The sequence below is a fragment of the Canis lupus genome, chromosome 4 (genome assembly GCF_048164855.1).
Source record: "Canis lupus baileyi chromosome 4, mCanLup2.hap1, whole genome shotgun sequence".
NCBI lineage: Eukaryota > Metazoa > Chordata > Mammalia > Carnivora > Canidae > Canis > Canis lupus.
The window spans coordinates 43,640,688-43,653,495 of NC_132841.1; the positions used below are offsets into that span (position 1 = coordinate 43,640,688).

The window sequence follows — 12,808 nt, forward strand, 5'->3', positions numbered from 1 at the left end:
AGGGCCTTGCTTTTCCCAAACCAAGGGTTGTGAGACAAATAGCCTTTAGCTGGGATGTAAAAATAGAGTGAACTTGCCAGGAAGGGCAGTGTGAGTCCAGAGATCATTTCTGGAGGGGAGAGGGGTCCCATTTCTAATGTACTCTAGGGCATATCTGGCAAAGTCCTCAAAGACTTTCTTTGCCTTCGCACCTCCCAGAGACTTCTTGGTGAATCCACTCAATGCGAGGGTATCACTGGGATGGCCTTCTCCTCTTTGCCTTCGGAGGCTGTGTTCCCACTTCTACACTCTCATTTTGCCCATCCCCTGTTTGATGGGAGACTCTAGCCCTAGCTTTCTGGGGTCACTGTAAAAATTATTGAATGCTTTTCAGAAGTCGTCTCTGTGCCTAATGGGGTGGAGAAAGATGCCATTTCTGACCAGGAAGAGGAGACATTTCAAAGAGATGAGGTAGAAAGGGCCACAGCAGCCTGTCACCTTATTTCTAACCCCATAAACATCCAAAAGCTTGAGAGAACTGGTCTTATCCTACCTAAGAAACACTATGTAAACCTCTACCTGTTAGGCACTGTTGCAGGCTGCTGAGCTCAGTGGGTTTCCGTGCAGCATGTTGGCAGAAGTTAATACCACATCTCATTCGTTCTTGTATTTTTTTTCTAACCTATTCAGACCTCCAGGGTCCCCGTCCTAACTGTTCCAGGCAGGAGGAAACTCATATTTGCATTCTCAACATCCTGCATTAAAAATAAAATCTGACTCCTTCAATAGTACCTGTAACAACAAAATGAGAAAATCCTCATGTGAGAACTTCAGGGGCTGGATTAAAATTCCACAGCCCTGAATATCAGCTCTGGAGGGGTGCACAGAAATCCTCTATCTCATGGCTTTGTTTTACCAATAGGGACATTTTAACCCAGAGAAGTTAGGCCGTGACCCAGCAAGGTCAAAGATCTTTGTCATTTGATTCCCAAGCAAACTTTATTTTTTCCACTAAACCACATCATCTTAGATAAAACTCTACTGCTGGCAAATGAGGAAAAAAAAAAATCATTCTTTTTCCTTTCCACCCCAGCATGATGCTGCTTATCTTCGGTTCTGAGGTGTAAGCCATGTTCTCATTTCCCTTTTCTGGAATCAGGGGAGGAATTAGAAGCTGGGTTTCAGGCTTGACATGACCAGCTGAGTAGTAGTAGCCACAATGCAAAGCCAGAAACCTTCACTCAGGACATAAACATGTCGGTAGAACTGGTCCTCACCTTGCACCCAGGCAGAAACGGTCTTAATGGGGTCCCTATGGCTTCCAGCACTTTCTGTCCTTTGTTTTTCTGGCCTCTTCCTCCCATTCCCACTCTCTTGGATTCATTCAGCTCAGTGAGACCATGTGGCAGCCCCAGAGTCCTGAGAATTTGGAGAGGGAAGAATAGGGAAAATGACTCAGCACTTCTACCCAGCCTTCACCATCATGTCTTTCCCCAGGAGCCTTGCTCAGGAGGCTCCCGGAGGCCCGGGCAGGGCAGGATTTCTGGTCAGAGATGCTTCTGTGTCTGTGCCAAGGGAAAGAGCCTGGCCACCTTGCTAGCCTTCTCAGAAAGGGTACCACAGAACCAATCTGAGGAAAGGCAAGAAGGAAACTTGTACACTATCTATGCATTATCTGTGCTGGGTACCGATGGGGAAGGGAGAGCAGTGGTGTGGAAAATACAAAATAGTGGCTAATCCCACAACATTTCATGTTCGACTTGGAAGCCAGCTGATGATTTACAACACCCCCCCCCCGCCCCACCCCGCACCTTCCATCAGGTTTACCATCCTCATTCTCTTTGCTTAAACTGGTTTCATTTTTTGCTGAGTGCAGAGTGACTGTAGTATCCCTAAAGCCAACTAGGAGAGTTTTTAAATTTGCTATAACTAATCCCCAAAAGTAGGTAGATAACCACCCCCCCCCCGCATGTTTCTCTCCTTCATTCTCTTTATTCTTCAGATGCCAAGATATTTCTTTTCACGTCAGATGGAATTGACTTTGCTGCCTAATGATGGCCTCATCTTATAAGATCTGGCCCTGGGCTTCCCCACCTTTGTGATGACGTCACAGGAAAATTACCCACAGCGTGATGCTATTGTAAAACTCCTCCCTGCCACTGAAAGAGCAAGCCTCTCTCTGTCTTAGGGTGGGGGGTGCAGGGCACAGGCATTCACATAACAGAATTCACTTTTTTAAAGTATACACAATTCAGTGGCATTTCGTGCATTCATGATGTTGTGCCACCATCAGTTTTAACTAAACCATTTTTGTCCTCTCCAAAGGAAATCCCATACCCCTTAAGCAATTACTCCCCATTCCCCTCTTCTCACCAGTCCCTGGCAAAAGCTAATCTGTTTTCTGTTTCTGTAGATTACCTGTTCTGAATATTTCATGTAAATGGAATCATACAGTATGTGTCCATTTATGTCTGGCCCTTTCACTTAATACAGTGTTTTCATGGTTCATCTATGTAGCACGTGTCAGGATCTCATTTCATTTTTATGACTGTGTAATATTCCACTGTGTGACTATATCACAATTTGTCTACCCATTCATCTGCTGATGAACATTTGGGTTGTCTCTGCCTTTTGGCTATCATGAATAATACTGCTATGAACATTTGTGTACAAGTTTCTGTTTGAATACCTGTTTTCAATTCTTTGGGGTGTATCCCTAGGAGTGGTATTGGTGGGCCATCAGATAACTCTACAATTAACTTTTGAGGAACCACTAAACTCTTTTCCAGAGCAGCTGCACCATTTTACACACCCACCAGCACTGTGGGAGGGTCCCTATTTCTCCACATCACTTTCCATCTTTTTGATTCTAGCCATCCCAGCGGATGTAAAAGGGTAGCTCATCATGACCCCCTAGGGTTGTGTACCAAGCACTTCCTGTGTGCTAGGCACTATGGGGCAGGTGCAACTGTGAGCAAGACAGATCCTGCCCATGGTCTCAATTGCCCGTGAGTCCAGGCATTTGTTGTGCACCAAAAATAATGGTAATGAAAGAGAAGCCAGCCTTTTCCTAGAGTATTTTAGGTCTGTGCATGATGTAGTTATCAGCATTGCCCATGTTACTGGGTTTTGATGCCCCTTTTTTCAGCAGTTAATTATAGGGACCTTGATATCCTCTTATAGTGAGTTTACAAGACCTATTTTAATTGGCTTCTGCTGCCACAAAGATACCTTTGAGTGACACCTCACTAATGGCCACTGACCCTGCACATCCCAGTACATGACCTGGTTAGTACTGCCCGGTTGTTTCAGGTTGTACAACTTTAGAAGACAAGCCTGTGTCACCACTGGTGAAGGCCATGCCTGGGAAAGATTGATTAAAATCTGTGCAATTTGCCAGTTGCCTAGAGCACAGAGAGCCATTCCCTTGAATGCGCCTGAACCTTGCTCAGGAAAACACTAAGCTGTCTGAGGCTGGTCAGAGGGCACTCGCCAGGTCCCAGTGATCAGCTGGAAATTGAGCATCTCCTTAAGGAGTAGGTGCCTGCCCATTATCCCCAGCCACTGGAGCAAAAATCAGTTTGCTTGCCCCAAGATCCTAAAAGTTTAAATGCCTGATATTTCCAGGGAATCTCATGAGAGACACACAGAGGACAGTGAGGGGACACCACTGGATGTACTGCCCTCACCTACCATCTCTTCAGTCAGAATGCTTGCAGGCCAATGAAAGCAACCAGGTTCCAGTGACCACTGCCAAGACCAAACCTTGACTTTTCTCACTAGCCTCTTCCCAACTGAATATAACTGCGTTAAGTCCACATGGTCTTAGAGGCTTCCTATCTCTGCACTCTGGAAGTCAGAGAGAGGGAAGATGCAATGGAGGGTGAGCCCTGAAGCTCCAGGATCAGCAAGACAAGTTTGACCCTGACTCTCAGAAGTATTAGCTGAGTTCCCTTGAAGATATTACGTTGCCTCTCCGAACCTTGGTTTCCTCTCGTTTTTACAGTTAGCCCCACTGCTGTGAAATAGGTCATCTAATGTAAGGATGACCAAAGGGTCAGGAGGGTTTAGAGAGAACAGTTCATTTTGCTGAGTTTACACCAGAAGGTTTACTAGAAGATGTGGGCTCTGAGAAGGACCTTGATGGATGAAAAGGGATTCTCCAAACAGAGGAGGTGGAAAGGACCAGCATAATGAGGCACAGAACCATGCAAGCACTTGGTATACTCACATACTACAGAGCAAGTGAAGTGATGCCATGCTGGGGAGTCAGGGCTGTCTACAGAGAAGCTGCACCACCTGATGTCATTATGAATAGACCTGAGTTCTTTTTTTTTTTTTTAAGATTTTATTTATTTATTCATGAGAGACACACAGAGAGAGAGAGAGAGAGAGAGAGAGAGAGAGAGGGGCAGACACAGGCAGAGGGAGAAGCAGGCTCCATGCAGGGAGCCTGATGTGGGACTTGATCCTGGGACTCCATTTAGCCCTGGGCCAAAGGCAGGTGCTAAACCGCTGAGCCACCCGCGGATCCCCTTATTTTTTTTTTTTTAGATTTTATTTATTTATTCATGAGAGACAGAGAGAGAGAGAGAGAAAAGACCTGAGTTCAAGTCCAAGCTTAGAGACTGAACTCTTAACGTCTCATTTGCTTTTTCTGTACAACAGGGATTGTGATGTTTTGAGACCCAACTGAGATAAGACACTGAAGATGCCCAGCTTAATACTTGATGCCTAATAAATGGTGATTAGGTTCTATGTGCAGTTATGACTGTGGTTGTGTTGTGATAATTTGTAACTTACGCCCCAAGGAGTCATTAAAGGCTCATGTCCTGATTCAGAAATGTTAAGATTAAAAAATCCTACACCACTGGGGCACCTGACTGGCTCTGTCAGTGGAGTGTGTGACTCCTGATCTCGGGGTTGTGAGTTCAAGGTCCACACTAGGTGTAGAGGTTGCTTAAAAATAAAATCTTAAAAAAAAAAGAGAGAGAGAGAGAGAGAAAGAAATCACACACCATAGATAGTAGTGTGGCAATTAACTATTTTAGGTGCTTAACACACAATGTGGTTGGTTATTAATTGAAAAAGGTCAGCGAGCACCGAGGAATGGGGTTCAATTTTGTAGTCCCTCACCCTAAAGGTTCTCACCTACAGGAATTGTAAATATGGGCCCCTATTGCCCTCATTCTCCTAGTAAGAGAAAAATTTGTATTTTCCTTGATGTAAGTTTTTGATGGCTTCTCATATTTCAATCTCCTATCAGCTAGAGAAGTACAAAAAGCATGTGAGTCTGAACTACTGCCCTCAGTCCAGAAAAAAACATATTGAATATCTCAGATAATAGATTCTTTGGTCTGGGACGGAAGAAGAGGGGATAAAGGGATAGGCTCAAAGCACAGAAGGATCTGAGTAAGATGAACAGGAACTTTTTCTTAAGAATCTCATAAGAAATTGACCTCAGGCCACGTAACTTCAGATCTGAAGGAGACTTTAGAGATTATATGAGTCCCTGTATTTACTATTATTTATTTCAAAGGAAAGAAAATTAATGCCACAAATACATTTTCAGAGTGCATACATTTCATTACTTTCATATTCAAAACTTCCTTTTGGGCTAAATGTTATTCCATTTTACAAATGAAGAAACAGACTTGAGGGCATGGATGCTATCCATAAACGGAATGGTTTATAAACAGCAGAAAGTTGTTTCTCATAGTACTTACTGGTGCCTGAGATGGCCAAGATCAGGTGCTAGCAGATGCTATGTCTGCTGAGGGCTTGCTTCCTAGAGGACCAGCTGTCTTTTTGCTGTAACAACACACGGTGGAGGGAGCAAGAAATCCCTTTTCGATTCCCTTTTTATAAGGACACTAGTCTCATTCACGAAGGCTTAGCTTGCCTGACCTAATCACCTCCCAAAGGCCCCACTTCCTAATACAATCACCTTAGAGAGAGGTTTTAACATATGAATTGGGGGCGGGGACACATTTAGTCTTCAGCATTCTGCCCCTGGCCCCCCAAAACTCATATGCTTGTCACGTGCAAAATCTGTTTCATTCCATCTCAATAGATTCAAACTCATTCCAGAATCAACCTAAAAATCTAAAGTCCGAAGTCTTATCTAAATTGAGGCTGATGTGGAGCACTTGGGCAGCTCAGTCCGTGACTCTTGGTTTCAGCTCCAGCTGTGTTCTCATGGGTCCTGGGATTGAGCTGCCTGTCAGGCTCTGTGCTCAGCCGGAGACCGCTGGAAGATTCTCACCCTCTGCCCTTATCCCTGCGTGCAGTCTATCTCAAAATAAATCTTTTAAAAAATGAATGAATGAATTGAGGGTGAAAGTATGACTCATTCTGAGCCAAATTGCTCTCTAGCCATGAACCTCTAAAATCAGACATGTCTTTCCAAAATGCAGTGGTGGGACAGGCATAGGGCCGACCACCCATTCTAACAAGGAGAAATAGCAACAACAAAAGGAGTGACAGGTAGATCCCGAACAAGCTCAAAACTTTAAGACTAGAGAATAATCTCAGGCTGTGTATTTTACCTTCCAGACCCACTGGGGCAGAGGTCCTGCCTCCTAGGCACACTAAGACAGATGTGAGTCACTTCATTCACCACCTAGAAATTTACAGCAGCCCTGGTCTTCTATTTTATAAAAAATGGTTAGCAAATGTTGAGAGCCTCCGGAAGGCTACTTAGTATGGGTTGGAGATTTAAGTAAATTCAGGTCTTAAATTTCTACATGAGAGATTCTTGTGATTCTCTTAAAGGAGACAAAGATCTCTGGAGGTCTTGGGAGGCCATCCCTGGCCTCCCTTGATGCAGCCTCCATGGACTGTCAGGCAGAGATCCCTGACCAACCAGAGTAGAGCTGCTTACACCCCGTATATGAATGCAACTCAGCATCCCGCCTGGGCTCTGATGCCTACAGTTGTTCCTGTCCAGGAAGACATCCTCTGCTTTGCCTACTGCTTGTTGCTCTTATTCATGTGGCTGGAATAGTTACTCTAAAGTCCAATGAGAACATTTCTGAAATCCTTGTGGGGGTGAAAAGTTTTTAAAACTCTCGACAGTGTATACTGATTGACTTAAAAACAGAAATAAAAAACAGAGATGTGGAAGAGAACTCTCAGGACGGTTAACAAAAGCAAGTTTCATCTTCTGGTTTCTCACTCTCTCCCCGCTCCACCCCTCTACCCGGGAGGAACCCCAGATGGTTATCACTCAAAAGTGTAACTAGGGAAACCACAAACCTGCCCCAATCGCTATGGAGACAGCCTTTTATTTGTTTGGCCTCTGAGTATTCCCGACATCAGCCTGGAGGCCGGGTAAAACCCGGGTGCTTCTTACAAAGATATTTTCATTCCCAGTGAGGAAAGTTGAGAACGTACCTTAGGATATCTCAGCAGCTTTCAGGGCTCCTCCCAGCCTCTGCCTGGCTGTAGCTATAGGTGTGCCTGTAAAAAGGACAGCCCATATTATAGGAGACACGGTAAGGAGCCTCTTAGAGTTGACATAACTAACTGAAGGCCGAGTTTGTGAATCAGCACACATTTTACGGTTTAGGAACACTGGTGAAGAAATGATGTGCAGAGTATATCTGTTTCCCATTGAATCAGCACCCCCCCCCCCGGGGGTCTTAGTGGGGAACAGCTACTGCAGTTTGCCAGGACTGATGAGTCCCCCAGAATGGGTCTCAGAAGTTTCAGTGCTCAAACGGGAAAGTTCCAAGACAAACCTTGGCAAGTTGGACATCCTACGTATGAAGCGCATTGGTCCCTAATGTCAGGTTGACACAAGGATGGAATTGAGACAAGCCTCAAAGCATGAGAGCACATTCTGCAACAAGAACCAAACTTCTTTGGTCCCGTGGTCTAAAAGTTGCTGTGAAACGAACAAAACTCTCATCGTGAATACACAGATAATGATGTGTTCTCGTTTGATTTGCTTTTTGTTTATTTGGTTGGTGTTTTGTTGTTGTTTTATCTATCAAGAAATGCTAGAAATTGGTTTCAAATTGATACTTGTCCAAATTAAATGAGAGCTCAGCTTCTTTCTAGCAACTATCTTTCATGCTAAATTGGTTTGCAGGGATTTTCCCCCTGCATTTTTCAGCACAAATTCATTTGCCAAATCCCCAACAAACCGGAAACTATGTAAACACAGAAGTGGAGTTATTGATATTTCCCAGTGATGTGTAAAACACCCCTTTATTCTCCAAGGTCTGGCGTGCCTCTTTGGTGCTAATCCATCATCTTTGTTTGCATTATTGCAGAGCTTGGTTTCGGGAGCATCTACTGGAGTGGATGCAGTTATGCTCCTGCTGAGAAGTTGCATATGTTGAACAGCAATATGATACATACTTAATAAAAGGTATTATGCTAGCCATGTGGCAAAGTATGCATAAGGTTGCTTGTGGAAATAGATTCATGCTCCAAATTTTAACTAAGTTCTAAGCAGGATGTTCTGATCAGAGAGCTTAATTAACCTAGGATTCTGTCCTTTACAAAATAGGTTCGGTTGGTTGAAGTCTTTGGAATACTAACAATCATTTAATTATCTAAATATATTTGTAAATAGGACTAGATATGGGCACATTAAATTTCAGAGGTCAGCAGTCACATTAACTATTTTATAATATGCATTTGCAGTTACATGCATACAATAGGGAGGTGTTATATGTAATTATTATGTAGGAAAAATAGGCATAAAGTTGTCAGTTCTATAGACAGGAATCTTTGTGGATATATAAATAATTCATGGATCGGTAAACATATCAATATGCATGTATTCTTGGGTCTGGTGGACAAGTGTACCAAATGTGCAAAATAATAGATTCACCTTTTTGTTCATTTGAGATGTCGTTTTAATGTGGAATTACAGTAGCTCCTTAATGATGAGAAGTAGTGACAATTCATTAGAAGACTGTGACTTAGATCAAGTTTTTGATTTGCCTACAAAGTGTGGCCAGTACTCAATTATATGGAGTGTATGCATTTCTTTTGAATATATTTTTCCCCTTTGCCAGTTAAAATAACCTTGAGCTTTTTTTTCTTTTGAAGACCCCAGCCAGCAGCAAATACCTCTATCTATAATTTGTTCTTCAATAATTATTTTTTAGAATGTTAAACTGTTATAAAAAAAAAAAAAAAAAAAAAAAACTTCCAGAAGCACTACTAGGTGTCTTGTTTTCTGCTTAAAGAACAATTGAATAATGGGAAGAAAAGAAACAGCATGCATGGGCTACTTCATGTTTTGTCTTCTGGCTTGTTTTAAGAAAGAAGGGATTCCCCGGGTTGTTTTTTTTTTTTTTTTTAATAGTTGCAACATTCTGCTTCTCCTCAGTATGGAAAAACAAGCACATTTCAACTATGTATATGTAGGAACATATATACTTCATCAGAAACAAATTTAAATTGGCTTAGTTTTTAGAATTCTCTTATATCTCCTAAAATAATTGAAATGTAAAAACCACAGGTGCCGTCATCTTCCAAAAATTTTCAAAGGATGCCTTATACTTCATTCCATATCCTAGGTACCTAATACACTGTGAACATCTACTAACACTCAGTTGCTCTTACAGGTTAATTAATTGTTGGATTCCGAGACCATAGGCTTGCTTTGAATTTCTAGTAAGGCTTCCCTTGTGAATTTCATGCAGAAGTCCTTCTACTTACTGTGCGCATTGTGTGTAGACAGTTTTGCTCGGAAATTAGCAAACTGTTTCGTTCTAAAGAGCGCTGAACCTTAGCCACTTCTCCCATTTAGCATGAGAACTGCAGTAACTCTAGCTGCAGTCCTGGAGCAAACGCTAGTGGCTGGATTTGGGGCCCGGAGGAAGAACAATGCCCTTAGGCTAAGTTTAACCATCTGAGGGCGGAGGTGCTGGGGTCCCCCAGAACATCTGGATGAGAAGTAAGTATCTGGATGGATGTGCCTTGGTATGTAGACCCTATATCTAAATGACTAGCTGGGAATTCTTTTCTCCAGAAGCCTGTTTCTGGAGATTTTTATCTTCCAGGTATTTTTTTCCTCATGGGGACTCCAAAGCATTATGGAAATCATGAAATTTTCTTTCTTCCTAAGTCGTTGTTGTGCGGGTGGTGGTGGTGGTGGTGGTTAGGAGATAGGTAGATGGCTTTAATATTGTGATCAGGTGTTTTAAGCCCCTTTTAAAGGATTTAGATATGCTTCCTTAAGTTTTTGAACTGCGAAAATATTTCTTTCCTGCTTCAATTATGAAATTTGAAATTGTGATTGAGAGAGATGAATTGTGATAATATTATGCTTACAAATGGGAATTCTTACAAAAGCACTATCTCCCTGTCTGCCGTTGGTGAAGATTATTTTAAGTCCTCACTCACGCTGGCTTTCCTTTCTGACTTGTTTATATTCTCAGAGAATAAAAATACAGTAGTCAGAAAGCTCCTCTCAGGGAGTCCGCATTTAGTTCTTGTCGGAGGAGTTCTTTCTAAATGGACTCTGGTATCATTTTAGCACACATTGTTTGGTGAAATCTGAACTGCCCAGGGAAATTAGAGCAGTTAATTTAATATCATGAATGTTTTGGGGCTTCTAGGCTTAGTCACAGGCGGGAGAGTGTAAGTCAAATTGAGTTTTCTGTATAAAGTAGACAACAATGAAAGTCGTCTCCAAAAAACAACCAAATTTCCCTCCATCCCCTGCCTTCCCGCTCCTCATCTTCACCCTGGGCCCACAGAAATCTCATGTTATTCCAAGCATGCTCTCCAAATACTCCCTCACTGGAGGTCTGGGTGGCAGAAAGTTCCCCATGTAGCCATGTAGCTCTCCATGTAGCTACATCTCTATTCCTTGTTAGTTGAGCTGTAGGGTCACAGCCAGGACAGCGTAGCTCATGGCTTAGAGCCTTCTTTCTGCCAGGTAGTTTGAACCCAGCCCTGCCATACCTTCAGTAGAAGGACTCACTCTCAACCATGCATGGCCAGCTGGGAAGTCCTCAGCACTGTGCTAGGCACCAGGGCTGGTCACTTTGTATGATAAAAATGGATTCGATAGCAGTGTCAAATACACCTCTTACTGCCATGGAAAAAAAGAGAAAGAACACTATCAGGCACCCTAAGACTGCTAAGTTCTTTGGGCCCCCATATCCAAAGATCCTTTTACACATATGTGCTTCCTGAGTAACAGAGTATGGAGTAAGTGATGGGCGTTTTGATTTGTTTTTGAGAAGGTCTTTGAAAGAGTCCTTTCAAAGTTGCAAAACGGACCTTTGACCCGAGAGCTTAGAGCACAGTTCAGCGGCCTCCATCAACCCGCAGAAGCAAACTGCTAAGTCAAAGGCTTTGGCCTTAGCTCCAGAAGGTTCTCTATGTGCTTAGTAGTGCTCCACTCTTAACACCTGCAAAGAAATGCTGGGCTTGTGTTTATTTTGCATTCCCCACCCGGTGCCTGGGGACTAACTTTTGTGTGTCTGAGATGTAATCTTGAAAGAAAAAGAAACCTTGTCTGAAGCAAGTATGTATTTACTTTGCTTTAGGGGCTTAGCTTATTTGCATGAAATATCAGGATGGATTGCAGACAATTAATGACCTTTTATGAACACTCTGATGCTCAGTGCCATAAAGATATTAATAGCTGGGCAGTGAAGTAATTCTCAGGTTTTCATTTGCCTGACACGATCCTCCTAGGCCTTATACCCCCGTAGACTTCCTTAATGAACAATATGTATGGGAAATGACTGATGACCAAGGCTGAGATACTGTTTATCTATGTAGAGTAAAAGGAGACAGTCTTGGTTATAATAAATGTATAGCACATTTCTGCATAAATATTTGAAATTTTGATACATTTCATACATTCTAAAGTAGTCTATAGTGGTGCATGGGTGGCTCAGTGGTTGAACGTCTGCCTTTGGCTCAGGTTGTGATCCCACTGTCCTGGGATCCCTGCGGGGAGCCTGCTTCTCCCTCTGCCTATCTCTTTGCCTCTCTCCGGGTGTCTCTCATGAATAAATAAATAAAATCTTTTAAAAAAAAAACAAAATATGAAAATACACCCACAGAGATACTGCTTATATTACAGCTCAGTTTTTGCCATTACTAATAAATGACTAGGTGTCAACTTGGGCCATCCAGTGAACCTGGTTAAACAACACAAAACTGATCACATAGGAGACCTCTGCTTTTAGCCTTACAGCGACCAAGCCCCTCCACCGTCCCCTCCACTCCAGTATCCCCAGGCAGGACTTTCGGATGGAAGGCTGAACCGTGGACTTTGTTATTCATCTTTTGCATATCTTTTCTCCCCACCCTTTTAATCTCCTTTCATCACTTAATTCTTTACCTTCTTTCATTCTTTACCTTCTTTCTATGAATTTCTCTTCTCCTCCTGCAAATTGCATTCTTTCCATATAACATTCCGTACATTTAGAAGTATCCTGTTTTCTCATGCTCGAAAAGAAAAAAGAACAGAAAACACCTCACAAATCTAGCAAATAAATAATATTCTAATAGCAAGGACCTCTCTGAAATGTCTGCCCAAAAGCAGATGCACCACAAACTGCCATCTCTACACACTACCCCAGACTTCTCAATTTGATGATTTAGTTACTTTTTCTACTTAGGTGGATGGGGCCATTTTTGCCGAATTCAGCATATTTATTGAACAATTTCTTGGAGCCAAAAGCCAACTCCACTGCATTTCTGCTTGGTAAGGTTTGGTGGCCTTGATGTGGGGCAGGGGCTGTTGATTCATTGGCCCTTAAACTGATGATAAATCTAGAAACTGGGCAGCAGTACTAGGCTGCCATAATAGAACCTTTGTGGGGAGTCAGCGGCCCCAGTA

General features: G+C 42.7%; 1 protein-coding gene across 1 annotated transcript in view; it reads left to right on the top strand.

Moving 5' to 3' along the window:
- The window catches only part of SLIT3 (slit guidance ligand 3), a 591,163-nt gene that overhangs the window by 415,666 nt on the left and 162,689 nt on the right, over positions 1–12,808 (top strand). The window lies entirely within an intron of this gene.